Source organism: Silene latifolia, chromosome 3 (assembly GCF_048544455.1).
Source record: "Silene latifolia isolate original U9 population chromosome 3, ASM4854445v1, whole genome shotgun sequence".
Lineage (NCBI taxonomy): Eukaryota > Viridiplantae > Streptophyta > Magnoliopsida > Caryophyllales > Caryophyllaceae > Silene > Silene latifolia.
Genome location: NC_133528.1, coordinates 82,835,662 through 82,841,661, shown reverse-complemented (window position 1 = coordinate 82,841,661; position 6,000 = coordinate 82,835,662).

Sequence of the window (6,000 nt, the reverse complement as noted above, 5' to 3'; positions counted from 1 at the left end):
ATCATAAAGAAAATGCAGCATTATAATATGTATGAACATGGTCAATTTTATGCTAAATCGCCTTTAATTTGCCAATATCGTATATTACTCGGTTTTTACGGATTTGCGTGATTTCAACATTTTATAATCACAAAAATACATAAACTCATATTTATGCATAAGTTAATTACCCTAACCTCTTAGGACTCAAAATATAGTCTTCACTAATAATTTGACCATAATTAACCCATATTTTATAAAATTGTTCATAAATGGACTAAAAATTACAAAATAAGCTATTAAACTTCAAATAAATCACAAAATTTCAAATAAATTCAAAATTTGAAATTTAAACTCATGAACATTCTGGAAAAATTCCATGACACTCATAATGTTCAAAATCTTAGGTTAAAAATTTCGAAAATTTACCGGAAAAACAATGTTGCGGTTTATCGATTTTTAATAAAATAATCATAAAAACACGGAAAAATTATTCTCACTAACTTTTCAATTTTAGATCTGAAAAATATAATAAAATGCAACATTATACGTTTTTCCTAAGTCATAGATTATGTTTTATTAATTTTCCACTAATAATGTCACTATTTATGCTATTTTTCTTCAAAAATTCATAAATCATGCAAAAAGACTTCTTTATAGCCAATTATTTTACACACATCTTGTAAAATTGCATGTGACAACATATTAATTTTCTATGACCAGATTCGAAATTTAACTCATATTAACCTATTTTTCACTTAAATCCGAATTTAATAATGAGAAATTCATTTTTCGAGCATAACAAGTCCAAAAATTATGAAAATTTACAGGTTATCTCAAAATAATATATGTGACAACATATCCAAAAATCAATGAAAAATTCGAAGTATAGCTAATTTTAGACCAAAAATGACATTTTTACTAATAAAATCACATTTAAATGCCATTATTGTAAAATATGAACAATAAAAATCCGAAAAATTAACCAAAATATCCTAAAACATTTTAGGACCATAAATATTAACATGCATGGATTGATTTCGTGATATCTCATAATAACACAAATTTTACAAGTTTTATTTGTTATTCTTATAACTCGGAAAAACTTTTAACCGATTTGCATGCAAACAACCGTGGCTCTTGATACCGATTGAAGGAAATGTAGATTCATATACATACTAACATACTCATATATGTCGAAATTAATTTGTCATAAAATTAAATGTGGATTTTATGCATGCAAACAATATAATAAAAGAGAAGAAATCATATCCTTACATTGAAATTTCGGTTCAAATGGGCACAAAAGAAATCTCCTTTTCTTTTGTTCTTGAGCTTTCCTTAATGGAAGAACAAGATCCAAGTGTAGAATCTCTCCTTAGGAATAATACCCAAAGCTAACTCTTAATCTAATTAATATTATTTGAGCTAGTATAATATTAATCTTAGTGAAAAATTGAACCAAAATTGTTTGGTTTTTACTCTCTAAAACCGGTTAGAGGAGAGGGATTTTTAGAGGTTTTTCTCTTTCTAAAAATATTTTGAAGTAAGAATGAATGAATATCTACAATCTTGCATGTAGTGTATATTCAAAAATAAAAGACAAAACTCTTTTTCTTTTTCTTTTGTGAACCGTGTAAGAGGAGAGGAGACGGGAAGAAAAAGACCCAATGCATGCATTAGTTTGCCTTCACAAGGTAAATAGGGTTGCATGGCTACTCTCCTATTTTAATCATTATGTTTACCACTAATTGTAAACACAATATTAATCCTAATCCTCCTCCAAATTTTCGGCACATGTATAATATGGATTCCATATTATTTTTGTCAATTGTCAATATGTCACATGTTACATGTCACATAAATTTGTTATGTAATTTTTAACATATTAAAAATCAACGTATTATCAAAAATACGTCACATACAAAATCGACTTAGTAATTCATAATTACTTGTACCAAAATATTTTATTGTTCATAAATCGCATTTATAATAATTCATTCAAATTTAATTGTTTCCTTAAACAATAATTTCATCCGAGTAATGATACAATTCAATTACTCAGACCGTATCTCATTTAATCACATTTCAATTTGATACGTAAATTTTACTTCCAAAATCGTCCGTCAATTTTTCAAGTAATTTAATTAACTCGTAACATTATACGATTAATTAAATGATCAATTAAGAGTATCGCCCTATAGGTATGACCTAGGGGGTCAACTGATCACCACCGTCTCACGACAGTAATGTCAAACTCTAGTCAACCAATCATTACCGATATATGTTGACCAGTTGACAGTATAAATACTTCCCAATTGTATTCTTTAAAATGAGATTTTAATAATGATATTTAAATCACATGATCGCACTATTGTTGAGGACACATTTCCCAACAGTTTAGACCGTATTTGTTGATTTGAGGAACGAGACTCGAATAATCATCATTATTTTGATGATATTCGGTGTCGAGTTCGACTTGACAAGCTTGACATGAATAGTTTTGAAAATAATTATGAACTAATTGTTTTAAGTTCATTTGAATATAATTAGTCGATACTCATCATCGTACCCGGGTTAAAATCCGGCATGGTATGTAGAACCAAGGATGACTTTGTGTTGGTGACTAAATACAAAATGTAAAGAAATGATGAAAGGCTTTAAAGTACCTTCCAAAATATAAAGAAATGAAATAAAAGGATTTAAAATACCTTTTAAATGTTATTAACCAAATATTTTCACCGAAACACGGATTTAACCGTCATGGTATGAGGAACCAAGGATGAAAAAATGTTTTATGGTTAAAAACAAATAAAATAAAATAAAAAAGGTTTGAAAATATTTGAAATGGTAAAAGCCGATTACAAATATGAAAATGGATTAAAGGGGAAAGACGAGAATAAACACGGTTGAGTTCTGACCTGGGCACCCCATTGAGGCGCGAGCCTATGTGCACAATAAGGGGCTTCTGCCTCAGGCTAAAACTCAGTTTTGGCTCGTTTATCCCATGTTTTGGATCGTGTTATGCATGTTTTAGCATGATATAGTCATAAAACAAATGAATACATGATAAAAGAAGGGTTTTTACACCCTCATACTTACATGTTTGGTTATGGCGAGAAACCGACGTAAGTGTAACAACTCGTTTGATCGGAAAAGACTCGGTTTAAAACCGTTTTGGTAAGTAAAAAGAGTGTTTTATTAAGATTAGTGACGGTGTAGTGGTCGAAGTGGTCGGTCAAGTGATTTAATGAACGATGACGGTACAAAACAATGTGTAAGGCTTGTATTTACGATCGGTAGGTCGTAAATACGCGTCGGATTGTGACTTAACAAGTCGAGTCGAGAATTTTAAGGGAGAAAAGAGGGGGCGGACACTCGCATAAGTTCTCAAATGGGGGCATTTGAGGGGTATTTATAGGAAAATGAGTGGTTGTGTGAGTTTTGAGCGACGTGGCCACCTGGGCTGCTCAAAGAGGCGCGAGCCACGTCGCGGGTCTTCGAGTTGTCCCGCCACTTTCACACAAGTGCAATCATGATTTGTTCTATCCTAGGATTTGTAGTCATATGTTTGGTACTTGACCATTCATGAATCCGGGAAATCTTAGTATAGAAGGCTTTGAATGTTTTGTTTTTGGTGGTTGACTCGGTTTGACTCGTTGTTGGAGTCGGGATTTGAATTTTTGAGTCGGTTTTTGGTCCGGTGTCGGTTTTGACTCTAGTTAGTGTCATTGCGACCCCGTCGTCGTGCATTAAACACTCCAGGTACTTTTGAGAAGTTTTGAAATGTTTTATTTTCGAAATCGTTTTAAGTTTTCCGACGTAAAGTTGTACACAAACTGTCGATCAAACGCCGCGATTCCAAAGCATGTTGTAGTCCGATAATCATCGGGTGTTTGTTGGAGTCTCAGCAGATACAGGGTATCTACAGAGTCCCCACTTTGACCGAGGCTTGGACAGGGCGAAAGTCAAAGTAGAGCCCCCAGGTCAATCGAAGATTACAACCTGGAGACCCAAGCGACGTTGAGGCTGCTCGAAAGGATTCGGGCCAGGGGCCTGCCGTCGGGAAGGGCGACGCCAAGGCGACTCGAGGGTACGAGTCAAGGACCTGTCGTCGGGAACACTTTAGAGTTTGTCGACTATTCGTGCGGGTCGTTTAAAGTCCGTTAGACTACGTACAAAGGCTCGCCAGCCATAAGAAGGAGTCATACCTGAGGCATCTTCGGATACGTCCTTGCACGTTTGCGGATAAAGGCTCTCCAGCTTTGGTGCATATGTGAGGAGGGCTCGCCAGCCGCGATGCATAGTAAGGCTCGCCAGCCATGGTGCGTACCTGAGGAGGGCTCGCCAACCGCGATGCGTAGTAAGGCTCGCGAGTCATGGTGCGTACATGAGGAGGGCTCGCCAGCCACGATGCTTAGTAAGGCTCGCCAGCCATGGTGCATACATGAGGAGGGCTTGCCAGCCGCGATGCGTAATAAGGCTCGCCAGCCATGGTGCGTATATAAGGAGGGCTCGCCAGCCGCGATGCGTAGTAAGGCTCGCCAGCCATGGTGCGTACATGAGGAGAGCTCGTCAGCCGCGATGCGTAATAAGGCTCGCCAGCCATGTTGCGTATATGAGGAGGGCTCGCCAGTCGCGATACGTAGTAAGGCTCGCCAGCCATGGTGCGTACATGAGGAGGGCTCGCCAGCCGCGATGCGTAATAAGGCTCGCCAGCAATGGTGCGTACATGAGGAGGGCTCGCCAGCCGCGATGCGTAATAAGGCTTGCCAGCCATGGTGGGTCGGTTAATTGATCGTGAGAATAGCCGCGTCGGATGGGCTTGTTTTGAAGGTAGCGGACTCATGATGCTGCCGTGGGAATAGTGAATTTTGAATTTCACTATCAATGTTGTTGAAATGAGCGAGTTCCGCGAGGAAGCCCCTGTGTTGACATTTTGAAGGAATAGTGAATTTTGAATCTTCACTACTCGTTTTTGAACTTGAAGTGGCGGTTTTAATTGTCGTTTGTTTGAATTTTTTGAAGGAAATAGCAAATTTTAAACTTCGCTATTACGACTGAGGTGACGGTTTATGTGCCGCCGTTGACTTGTAAAGGAAATAGTGAATTTGGAATCTTCACTATTATTTTGAAGTGACGGTTTATGTTGCCGCCGTTGACATGTGAAGGAAATAGTGAATTTGGAATCTTCACTATTATTTTGAAGTGACGGTTTATGTTGCCGCCGCTGACATGTGTAGTGAAAAAAGTGGAATTTAATTTCCAACTATTATTTTGAAAATGACGGTTTTAATTGCCGTCGTTTGAAATTTGACGAAATAGTGAATTTGAATTTTCACTATTATTTTGAAAATTGACGGTTTTAATTGCCGTCGTTGAAATTTGAAGGGAAATAGTGAATTTGAATTTTCACTATTATTTTGAAAATTGACGGTTTTAATTGCCGTCGTTGAAATTTGAAGAAAAATAGAGAATTTGAATTTTCACTATTATTTCGAAAATTGACGGTTTTAATTGCCGTCGTTGAAATTTGACGAAATAGTGAATTTGAATTTTCGCAATTATTTTGAAAATTGACGGCAATCGAGCAAAGCACGGACAGCCGAAAGAACAAAGCACGTTTTAATTGCCGTCGTTGAAATTTGTAGGAAAATAGTGAATTTGAATTTTCACTATTTGCTTTTGTATTTGAAAAATGGCGGTTTTAATCGCCGTTTGTTTAGAATTTTGAAGGAAAATAGTAAATTTTGATTTCACTATTTGTTGTTGTATTTGAAAAATGACGGTCCTTAATGTCGTCATTGAAAATTTGAAATTTGTTACGGGAAATTGGGCCAAAGCCCAAAAATTCGCTGAAAGCGCAGGGAACACCTGATTGAGGCGCGAGCTACCTGGCGAACCAAGGGAGCTTCCCTATTTTTCTGTAAAAGACGCGAGGTTGGTCCGCATATCATCCTCACTTCTTCTTCAACCTTCGACACAAATAAACCACAAAAATTGCCATTGTCAGACCTTTGC